This window comes from Oenanthe melanoleuca, chromosome Z (assembly GCF_029582105.1).
Source record: "Oenanthe melanoleuca isolate GR-GAL-2019-014 chromosome Z, OMel1.0, whole genome shotgun sequence".
Lineage (NCBI taxonomy): Eukaryota > Metazoa > Chordata > Aves > Passeriformes > Muscicapidae > Oenanthe > Oenanthe melanoleuca.
The window spans coordinates 43,098,562-43,110,845 of record NC_079362.1 but is presented as its reverse complement, the minus strand read 5'-3'; the positions used below and the strand labels follow the sequence as shown (position 1 = coordinate 43,110,845).

The window sequence follows — 12,284 nt, the reverse complement described above, 5'->3', positions numbered from 1 at the left end:
AGCCAGACTTCCCATCCAATTCAGGAAAAACACGTGTAAACCCTATCCTCAAGAGAACCCTGCAAGGCAAGTTACCAGCACATTAATATGGCTGTTTCTATTTCTCTCACTAGAGCCATCAGCAAATGATTACACCTACTTACCAAATGTACTGGAGCAACAGTGTCAAATACGCTGGGATCTGTGTCAAAGGGCTTACAAGAAGGATTAAGAAGAGATGAAATAGAGGTGAGGATGAATATAACAGAAGAGTGGAGTAAGCTACCCGGATCAACTGCACAACCTTCGTGGTGAAACAAACTCTAACCAAACAAAACCAACAACAAACAAAAAACAAACCATTAAACCAAAAAACAACCCAAACACACCGAGTATAGAAATAGTAATATAAAATAATCAACACTGCAAGGATATTTAAGGGTACTGATTATTCTACAAGCCACAAAACAAAGTATGAGGCGTAAGTAAGTGTTTATGGCTTCCATCCACGTTTTAGTGGCGGTGGGGGACGTGATTACAGGTTGGTTCAGTTTTCTGCATGCACCGCACCACCCCTGATAAGCAGATGCTGCCTGCTACTCCATAGCCACTTTTATTACTACAGTGGGGGAAGCTGCTTTTCTTCATCAAACGTCTGAGTTTGCTCCTCCACAGAAACTGGGGTTATTTTCGGTTAAAACACTGCCCCGCACCCCGAGACCAGCCAGTATTTAAAATACAAAACGAGGCGTCGCCTTCGGGCGCCGCAGGAACCGGCCAGCGCTTCGGAAGACCGCCTGCCTCCCCACTCCCATCTAACTGGAAAAAACACGGTACTCCCACCGCCCGCGGCTCCAGCATTGTCTCCGCCAGCCTGCGCGGTGGGAAGCGCGGAGCAAACTGCAGCCCGCACCCAGCGGGTCCGCACTCAGCGGGTCGGCACCGAGAGGGTCTGTACCAAGTGGGTCGGCACCCAGTGAGTCAGTACCGAGCGGGTCCGCGCCCAGCGGGTCTGTACCAAGTGGGTCGGCGCCCAGCGGGTCAGTACCGAGCGGGTCGGCGCCCAGCGGGTCCGCACCCAGCGGGTCGGCGCCCAGCGGGTCCGCACCCAGCGGGTCGGCGCCCAGCGGGTCGGCGCCCAGCGGGTCCGCGCCCGGCGGGTCAGTACGGAGCGGGTCGGCACCCGGCGGGTCAGTGCCCAGCGGGTCGGCACCCAGCGGGTCAGTACCGAGCGGGTCCTCCCCGCTGACCCGCAGCGCGGGCTGTCCCGGAGCGGCCGCAGGTGAGTCCCGCGGCTGGGAACGCACCTGTGCGCGCTGTGCCCGCGCTCCGCCCGCCGCCCCTCCCGTCCCCTCGGGGCCGGGGGTGAGCCCGGCAGGAGGAGGAGCGCTCCTGGTGACAGGGGTGCTACCGACCTGCTCCGCCCCCGCCGCGGGCTCCCGCGGGCCGCTCCCGGCGGAGCCCTGCGTCGCTCCCATAGTGACATCGCGGGCCCGGGGGCTGGCGGTCCTGCGGCAGCCCCGGGAATGCTGCTCCCGCCTCCGCCGCGCCGGGAACCGGCCGGGCCGCCGCGAGGGGCTGCGGCCGAGCCCGCGGGGGCGGCCGGAGCCCGGCAGGACAAAGCCGGCTCTGAGCAGCCCTCCACAGAGACACTTTGTCCTGCCGGGGCCCGGCCGCCCCCGCCGCCAGCCAATCGTGCCTGCAAACGCCCCGGGGAGGCGAAGAAACACTGCCATTCTCCCTGGGAAGAAAAGAATTGTTATTCCCCATTTACAAAAATATTTCTTGTGTTCCTGCCCTTGGCAGCGGCCAGCAGCTGCCGCCTGTGACAGGATAAACGGGAGCGATGGGGCCGGTGGCCCAAGCCCGGGCAGCATTCCTGACATGAGGCTTTCGGACACCATCCACAGCCCCGTTCTGTCAAACGGACATGCACCGGTCGTGTCCACCTTTTCTATCAGTGTGATTTTAGGAGGACGTGGATCTGAAAGCCTCCACACAGTTGACGGACTCCTCACACCCACAGCCTTAGTCAGATTTCCTTCCCACCACCCAACAGCCTTCCACATCAGTCTTGAAAGTCCACACCACTGCTATTAATTCAGAGGCCAAATTTCTTGCTTTTGGGGCTATAATTACATATTCTAAAAAAACAAAAAAAAAAAACCAAAACCCACATTACTGAGTAAACTATTCTCAAGAGCTTGCAGAAATGAGTGGTCATTAAAAGCCCCGAGGAAGAGATGATGGGCAGTAATTCAACCACATTATATTCAGGAATGAAGGCTTCTTTCCCAAGTGCTGCTGTCTTCCTGGCTTTATGCTATTTTGGGTGCATGAGGCAATACTTGAATCAACTCTTGGAAGGAAGAAACTGAGAATGAGAATCAACTGTAAAGGAAAAACTTTCTTAAGCCAATGTTTAAAAAAACGAAAAAAACCAAACAGCTCATTACTTTGTATAGCCTACCCTCAAATTTGAAGAGAATAAGACATAGAAATCCCAAAGCATGAACTTTGCTCTTTCCTTCATGTTGTTCCTCCTCTCAGTTATACAAGTGAGTGATACCAGACAATTTTTTGCAACACTATAGTCCAGTATATGGCTCAAGTCAGGACTGCTTGGAAAAATGAAGCACAGGGGGCCAGGTTCTTCACACACATGGATCCCATGATAGTTTCTGGCATCAATGATTTGTCCATGAGATACAGTATGGAAAGGCAAAACAGCTGTCACTCTTCGCACCACTGCACACCTCTGCAAACTTTCCAAAGAGTACTGTTTGGAAACATCAGCATGGAATGTTACATCACAGCATTGGCAGAGAAATCCACTGTCCAGTACTTGTTGAAACAACATGACACAATGAAAACAATGTGATTTTGCTGCAGACATATTTTCAGATGCAAGAACATTTGTTTGGATTAAGTGCTTGTCCGACATGAGGTGGGACAGGAAAAGGAGAAGCCACCACCAGATCTCTTGACTGCCATTTCTTAACACATATACAAAGTTCGTGGCAGCATAAAGTAGAGCACCAGCCTCCTGAAGCTGCTTCCTTCCACACAGGTTCTGATGAAGAGTTACCCCTTGGTAACTAGATTTCAGCTTCGAGGGGAGAGCAGGCAGTGCCAGTCAGAGCAATCTAAGGGTCTTCCTATCCTGTCCAAGGCCAAGAAGTACTACTTGTTCCAGACAAAAGCTAATGCCTAATGCCTCCTTCTGGTGTGTTCTCTGACTTCATCAAAGCCACAAAGTGTTATCATAACAGAGGCTATACTTCCCTGAGCTGTAGGGCAGTAAGCAGGGTTAACACACTAAGGTAGCCTGAGGTAAGTGTAACAGATGCAGGAACTGACCACAGCTACGCAAGCCAGATAGGCTGGTTTTCAATTCTTTACCACAAAATACCATCTGGGAAGGGCCTATCAGTTTGTCTCTTTTTAGTTCCTGCAGTAACAGATGGAAAATAATCCATGTGGGCTTATCAACATATATCCCATGTTTGTCCATAAAATTTCTCACTTTCAAGAGCAAAACATACATATCCTTTCCTGTTTTCTTATTTTTTTCCCCCTCAAACTAAACAGCTACTCTGCCACAATAGGCACATAAATCATCCCATAGCAGTCTCAAATGTGAGTACTAAGTAGCCTTTAGTGCTCATGCTCACTCTAGAGCTTGGCCAAATGCCCAGATGCTCATAGTGATGGCATGGACTGATGGAAGGAACAGTGTAGTAATAATTCCCAGGTTTCTTATCCTGCAGTTCAACCACCAAGAACAAACTTTCAGGCCTGCTCTTTGACCAAGATGTCCTCCCAAGATGGACATGCTGGAAGGCCTTATGAAAGGAAGATGTTGCAAGCTAAACAGTAAATGAAAGGATACCAGTGTAAATAGTGATGTGAGTTGTGTGAACTCCTCCAGCACCTCAAGTTTCTGCCTCCTGTGGTAGGAAAAGGGGGAACAAGTTCTCAAAGCATTCAATTCACCCAACAGTTATTCCATGGGAGGACAGCATCCCCATTCTCTTCCCGTGTAAGCCAAACAAAACCAAACCCCTAACCTGCACCTCAAGCATATTATTTACTATTAGGTATAACCTCTCCTCTTGTGGTATAACTCTCATCTTCTCTGAAACACCACAGACCTGTCAGTATGGATACAGAATACCTATAAACTAGCCAAAACTCACTTGGGACACAACACAACACAAGCAGAAGAGGGGCAGGAGTCCCAGCCAAATGGTCTGACGTGTCTGTGCACGTCCCTGAGCACGCTGAGTGTTTGGAGGTGTGGCTGCATGCACATTTCAATCATTGGTCTTCCTTTGAAATGGGAAGTGCAGGTCCAGTTATAGTCAGTCCTGTAAGGGATGTTCCATCATGAAGAGTATCAGCACCATGTCAAAATTATATGAAAACTGGGCTACACATTTCCAGCTCTGTTCTCTGCAGTATTTAGGACAAGCTACTCTGCATGTGCAATAACTCTATAAACCAGCATCATCTGCAGGGGATTTCATGGAATGTTATGTAGGTGTACAGGAATTTTAAAATTAACTTCAATGGAAAGATTATTGGTATTAACTTTATGAAAAACATGCAAATAACTTACAGTGAACACATTTCCCACTGAGATTTTTAGTTTAAGTAATCAAGGGATACATTTTTTGCCTACAATCAGATTGAATCTATGGTCTGTGTAGCACTAATTTAGAGAGATCACTTGCTGTACCCTGAGTAATGCAAAACCTAGGACGCATTCCATAAATTATCTAATGCTACTGTGAATGAAGCAGTTGTGCCACTTCTAGCATCCACAAAAGGTGCACCCATTTAACACTACTCTAGAGAATGCAAATTTAAAACACGTATCTGCTTTCACAGCCAGCCGAATAAGGCTATTCTGCAACTCGCCTGCAGCAAGCATGTTATGATGAAGGTTCTCTCCACCTCCTCTCCACCATCAAGCCTTTTAACCTGTCCCTATGGCAATCAGTTATTTTTCTGTTTCTTTAAATGTTGATGTTCAACACTTGGTAGTGCTGCTAGACAGCATGGCAAAAAGGCAACCTCCTTATAGAGCTGGGAACTGATTTCAGAAAGAGATACTGGGAATGGAGGCTGCTAGTCTAGTTGTGGAACTATCTGAACAGAGATGTCAGTTTTGGTCTTGTTTTTAAGCAAGTGCTCATGATCCTGTCATGAGAGACACTGTAGAAGTTTCTAAAAATACCATGTTGTCAAACAGCCTTTCCCCCTTCCCTTCCAGGCAATCTCTTTAGACTGCCATTTGTCATCAGCCTGCAAAATCACACAAATCAGTCAGCCCAGTCCTACTTAAATGATTCATAAATCCAATTACGTCTGCTTCTTTATATAGTAAGCTGGGCCCTAACAGGTTCAACCTTCAGGATTAGAGGATGTGTAGGTAGCTGACCTCTGACTCTCAGGAACTGCTCAGGAGCTCCATACATATGGTTCAAACATGCAGCTCTACACTGGGGTTGTCACATATAGGGCACAGTAATCCTTATCTCTGTCTTGGGGGGACTGGGGATGAGACACCTTGCTTACTATCCCAACACTGCTACCATGTGCAGATGTGAGTCCAACAGAAGGTCACCCAGACAGTGGGGGCTGAAGCACTGGCCCTGCAAAAGGAGGCTGTGGCACCTGAGTTTGTTTGGCTTGGATGAAGGATGGCTTCAGGACACTTAGCAGCAGCCCACTAGTGCTGACAAGAAGAGACTGAAGAGATAAAGCCAGGTTCTTAGCAGTAGTGCAAGGTGGCTAAGAGACTATGGGCCAAAGTTCAAACAAGACAGGTTCAGGTGTACATAAAGGGAATAAAAAATTCCCCATGAGGACAGACTAATCATGGACCCACTGCAGAGAAGTTGTACAGTCTCTGTCCTTGGAGTTTTCAAACCCAACTGGGTAAAGCCTCCAGCAACTTGTTCTGAATTCACAGTTGACCCTGTTTTGGGCACAAGGTTGCACAAGAAACCTCCTGAGGTCCCTTTCCACCTGAATTATCCTATCATTCTTGAGTTACTGCACAACTCAAGTGCCAGCTTAAAGCAGAATGATGCAATTATTATCCTGGCCCTTGTCTCCACTTCCAAAGTACAGCTTGTTATTATGCAATGTAAAGATTTTGGCATGCAGCTGCAGGGTCTGGTCTGTTGGCTGTGTCTGATCTAGTGTAAAGACAAACAGCTATACACACTTTCCAAGTCTCAAAGCAGCAATACTAAGGCTGTTATTTTAGAAAGCATAGATGTCCCAGGAAGAAACCCAGAGCCCAACGTACACAGCATCCCACACTTTGTACATATTTTTAATGGGGTAATTAACAGTGCCAAATCCTCTGTCACTTCTGAGGCCACCTGTTTTGATGTTTTCATGAGCAAAATATTTTAATTTTTTTTTAAACCTAGACACAGAGATTTACTGAGACATCTCAAACTGCTAAAAATTTTAAAATGTAAATAAATATTTAGAGCAAGAAGCAGCACTGTTCTAAGCCAATCATAAATTCAATTTCAAGTTCACAAAATAATTTGAAACATAAACACTGTTGCATGCTGAACAACCAGGAACAGCACTGGACATTAACAGTATGAAATACAGTAATATATATATTTTTATAATGTAATGTAATGTATATTTTCCTCAATGTTTTGGACAGTCATCAGTTCTACTAGATCTCACACATTACAAGTCTTTTCTGCTTTAAATCAGAAGACTGTTTTGTTTGTTGCTACTTTCTTTTTGCAAAGAATATGTCAGTTAGAAAACACATATCTATAGCATATTCATAGAATAAATAAAACAGCAAGAAAATATGCAGAAGTGTTTGGTAACAGTTAATAAAAATCATAGGTGTGAAAAAAAGAAATGAAGTCTATTTGTTCTAAATATTTTAATCTGAGCAATATTTTAAATTGCACTGCAGTTCCTTGAAAATTACTAGTAATTACTAGTAAGGCAAGCAAATGAAATAGTTTGACCTACCACTAGAGAGCGAAACAGGGTCTTTAACAGTGACTCTGCTTGGACACACACACACCCCCACCCCATCCCCTCCTCTACAGACTGTGCAAATTTAAACAACTTGTCTTGACATAAGCACTTCAACCTCTACTACTTTAAGAAGCTACAAAAACTACTACCGTTATTCTAAAGAATGAAAGAAGAATGTAGTTTAAACAAATCCAAACCACACAAGTGTGTACTGTTTTTCTCCCCAAACACCACACAGAAGTGTGTATCAACACTTGAAAGAAAATCTCTTTCCCAACCCCAACTTTTTCATTATAAGCAGCAGGCGTGTTACGTTTGAACATTCATTTTGCTTACATCTCATTTCCTTCCTCTCTTCTCTATGTTTCTTGACAACTCCTGGCAAGGCTGTGAAACAATCCTCTGCTTTTAGCTATTTATCTGCCTTTCCCCTAGAAGTCAAGCCCTGCAACATCAAAGCTTTACTACGGCAATCAACTCTTATGGCTCAAATTAATTAAGACAACACAATAAAGAAAACAGAGATCCCATTCTCATGGAAATCATTATGCTTATTAAAAACAAGCAAAAGAATATGCAGATTACACAAGACGTAACATACACAAAGATGTGTTACTTTTTTTCCTGATATAGAGGTTAATTTAAAAAACAAAGCTCCAGATAGCAGTTCTTCAGCCAAGTTAGTTCTTTAGAGCACAAAAACTATGCTTCAAAGCTCTGCCTCTCCCCATCCTATTTATACTGGCAAACCTCCTGCTGATGAGCTTATTAAGAAACAAAGCAGTTCTGCAGCCCTATTCAGAAACAGCAAGGTCCCAGCCAGGGTACTAATGCCCACTTTTGGGTGATGTTTTTCACAAACGACTAAAGTGAGTTGGCAAGAGTCCAAAAGAGAACGGCAAGAACAATCAGGGAGAAATCAGATGCACACAGCCATACCAGCCATTCACTTGCCAGTTCCACAACTTCTAGAAACCCACAGACAAAGCAGCTGGATGCACCTTCTGAGGCATCTTGACCTTACTGATAAATGGTTCTGGACTTTCTTTTGCTAAGAGTTGAGCTCGCAATTCTCCACAATCCCTGATGTAAAGTTTGCATACCCTACCATAGAAAGTTCTTGTTCTGAAGAAAATGTCAGAGGCTGCTTAAGTTCTCAGCTGAGACATTCCCACTTAGTTGTATTTCACTGATAGTCTCCTATCAAATTTTCCATCACTCCCAGAAAATTAAACAGAGAAGTAGCTTTGGTTAAGTGTGTCACAAATTAGAAAGTCAGGACAGCAGATATGCACATTTTTTAAGTAAATTACTACAGCAGCAACAGCTATTCATCTCAAAAATGAAAGTCAATTATAGCTTTGCAAGGGATCGGCATAAAAACTTTTTCCTCTCTTAAAATCATTATCTCTTAATGACTGACAAAAAAAAGCCAAGCATGTTTGATCGACACATAAAACCAAGGATGCATTTTATAGTCCTTCTGGAAGCACTTGAGAAAAGGTTTCAAAAGCAAGGTTAATATGCCAAAAGGATTATATTTACCTTAATGATGTACTGTAAGAAAATATGCAGCAAAACAACTCTCCCTGTGTGTGGCTATTCTGTTTCCCAGGACTAACTGAGTCACTAAGCAACTCCCATGAATATTACCCTTTGTGTTCAAAGTAATTTATTTATCCCCAAGTCCATGCTAAATATTTATATTTGCTGAAGACATTATCATAGATTACATCCATTCTTTACCAATGTTTTGCTAACAGATGAACTAGTACAGGCCTGTGCATTATTATTTGCATAACTTTAGCAGAATATTGACTTCATTGCAGAAACCTCTCCTCTTCTGGAGGCCTGCTGTACATCATCAAGTTCTCAGCAAATCTCCATATAATAATTTTAAGTTTATTTGAGAATTCAAAAGAACTAGTTTAGATTTCATATTACTCTACTAAGTACAATTTCTTGAAACCTTATGAAAACACAGCTAAAAGAATATAAATCTTAGCTAGCACATGACGAGAACACATCATTTTAAACTAGTGGTTAGGTCTAACTGATGCAACTTGACTAGTACCTTGGGGGGAATGACGATTTTTGAGTGCCGTTGTCTACTTGCTGTGCAATGCTTTGGGCTTGATGTACAGCTGTGCTCCCAGTCCCACTCACAAGGAGATGGCAGTGCAGTAGTTTGCTCCCTGGAAAACAAAGTTTCATTTAAGTCACGTGTAACACAAAAGAGTGCTTGTGAAGCCTGGAACACTGAAGTCCTAGAGATAAAGAGGATATAAAATGTATTTCCCTGCTTAGTTTGACATGCTTTAGTTTTGCTGGCAATCAAGTGGAACAGTGCTTGAAAAAAGGAGGTATGCAGCAATATTTACACACCAATCAACACATTTTTGCCAATGAAATAGGGTATTGACAGGAAGCATAGTTACTTCGTTGCACTGGTCCTCTCCACAAACCATCCGGCTTTTTGTTTCAATTTAGTTTTGGTGTGATTATTTAGCTTGCACAAGACTGTAGACAGGAAAGCTGTTAGCAGCATTGTACCTTGAGCATAACCTCAGCAAGAACAATTGGGTCCACGGGCTCCCACAACATAACTTAAGAACTTCAGCTGCCAAATGACAGAAAGGAAACAATTCCCAGTGTAATCTTCTCCTGTTCAGCACTAGCTTCCACTCAGCATCCCTGTCACAGGGCTCCCCCTCTCCCCAACCCCTTGTCTAGACCTTGATTACCCCCGGTAGGAAAAAAGAAAATGAATGGCTTCACTAAAGAAGGAACTTTTGACAGAAATAGAAACACAAGCTAGTGGTTAGGGTTTGGTGGCGGCTTTTGTTTTGTTTTTAAAAGAAAACCAACATGCAACTCAATGATTTTAATTATTCTCTCAAAAACATCTTTCCAAAGTGTTCCATCTTCAAAGAAGGATATAGCCAGACTTCCCTAGAAAAGTATATTAGCTATTCTTTTAGCAGGTTTGTGTTTGTGTGCCAGTTTCTGCCTCCCTTCCCCCATCCCCCCAATGTATAGATGTTTTTTCATTATGGTTAATACTCTATTAATGATTTTTAGATGGCTTGAGAAATGTAAGAAAGAGATACTGAAAGAATTCTGCAGAACTTCCCCAACTGTCTATAAGTCTGGCCCAAGTTTTGATGTTTCTCATATGTGAGACCCACTTTTTCCTGAGCACAAATGTAATGAGGTCACAGATTCAAAGAGCAAAATTAAAATTTCTAAAATGTTTTAGAAGGACATTTTGTTTCAGATGAACTTTTAAAAACATGCAATAATGCAAGCACCTGCCAGACATCACCTTGAAACTAGGTTATTTTCCCCTTTCTCCCCATGCTCTCCAGCATAAAAGCATCTTTCCAAATGCAAGCTACAGTTCTAAATCACGGCATGATTTCAGAAGTTGCAGAACAAAAACATGCTTAATATGAGTTTATATGACCACCAAAGAGCAGCACAAGCTATACTATGCATTTGAAACAAACTTCAGCCTTACTATTCTAGGTTGTGCACAAAATACTATTCTGGAGGCTGCAGAATAGTGACACAAGCAAGCTAAACCTAACTACCACTGCTGCCATCATCTTTCCTTTGTCAAACTTTATAAAAATCAGTCACAGAAATCACATAACAATTCCAAGCAAAGATGGAAGAAGAAAAACTTAACTTTGTAACATCTTGGATAGGAAAATATAAATTAATACCTTAGCAAAATAATGTTTTTATGCTTCAGAAAGGCAGAACCTTTCCTGCTTTCTTTTGCACAGTAGTCTGGATTTTTAGGCAGAATTCTTACAACTTTCAAACAATGGCTCTGGACCTAGCATCACACTCAAGCGCTAATTTTTATTTTAAGACATGTTTAAGAAAAATAAAGTGCACAATTTTGCACCTCAGTCTGTGAAGGGAGGAGCTGACAAATGAGGACCTCTATACCCTTTATTCTGTATTAGGTTTTGGAAAGTGTCTCATTATGCTACAAATTTTTCCTATACACACACACACTTTTGCAACATTTTATTTTTACAAATAACGTAGCAGGGTACCTCTAGAAGTTGCGTGATAAGCTGGTCTTAGCAAAGTGTGTTATTAATGTGTTTATTCCAGTCATATAGAATAAGCAGCTACAAAAAGAACAGTGCTTTATCTGTCAACTCGGTTTACTCTGACAAAATTGCTGGTTCCCAACCTTTCATTCCCTAAAAGTTTTAATAAAAACATAAAAGGGATCCCTATTACAGTCCAATGACAACAGCTTTGCTGCTTTTCTGAAACTGCTGGAATGGCAAATGCAAACATAATCCAAATACATCTTAACCAGCTTGAAATTCCAAGTGTGCACAACAATCACATCAACTAAAACCTCTCCCAAAAGTAGAGAGATGTCCAAATAAGAATGCTGGAAATAAAAACAAATTTTAACAGAGTACTTTGTACTTTGATACTGACTAATACTCAGTAATAGATGAAAGACAAACAGTCACAGTTACAAAAGAAATAGACATTACAGTTAATGAGTTTCATTTTTAGGGGGCTTGATTCAAGCTGTGACTCTGGCCAAACTAACCTACTTCAAAACGAAGAAGAAGTCCACAAGAATATATTATTACTTTCCAACACAGCTTCTCAAAATAGCAGGAGAAATCAGGTACCATTTTATCAGCATATGAAGAGCAACTGAAAAAAATCAAAGAGATTTGCATGTACATGATTTATATGGAACAATCAAAGGAAGTCACAGTTCAGCACACTCTGCTGTCCTGAGACCAAACAGACTGCACCGAGAATCCTTTTTAATGGGCAAGTTTAAAAAAAAAACCCTACAAGCACTCATTAACATGACACTGGGAATTTAAGACCAACTAGAAGAACACTTGCATTAATTAAAAAGGCGTAAAACCATTTCCATCAGTGTATTTTCTATCCTAGTTTTCATGGTTCTGGTGATAGATCTGGGGGAAAAAATAAAATCATATGGCACCTAGTGATTTATTTGATTTTACAATTGCTACGACCATTAAAGAAGGCGTATTTGTAGAAAAATTACAGGATAAATCTGAGTTCAGTTATAGTCAAACAGCCACAATTATAATCCAAGTTTTTCTTTGAAGTCCTGCTTACACAGAACTATTCCAAACCAATAGAAACATACTAATTGGTCTTGGACAAAAACCTCACATATTTTGCACTCCTCTGCTGAAATGAAGTGACAACATTCTATTGTATTACAAAAATAGGAGAACCAG

General features: G+C 42.6%; 1 protein-coding gene across 4 annotated transcripts in view; it reads right to left on the bottom strand.

The window, feature by feature from the left end:
• Positions 1-12,284, bottom strand: part of TJP2 (tight junction protein 2) — a 62,754-nt gene that overhangs the window by 41,517 nt on the left and 8,953 nt on the right. For 2 of the 4 annotated variants that reach the window (XM_056513260.1, XM_056513262.1), the window contains exon 2: positions 9,089-9,205. The gene's annotated coding sequence lies outside the window, so the exon portion shown is untranslated. Of the gene's footprint in view, positions 1-9,088; positions 9,210-12,284 lie in introns of all 4 variants that reach the window. The other 2 variants (XM_056513261.1, XM_056513259.1) reach the window with 1 other exon arrangement.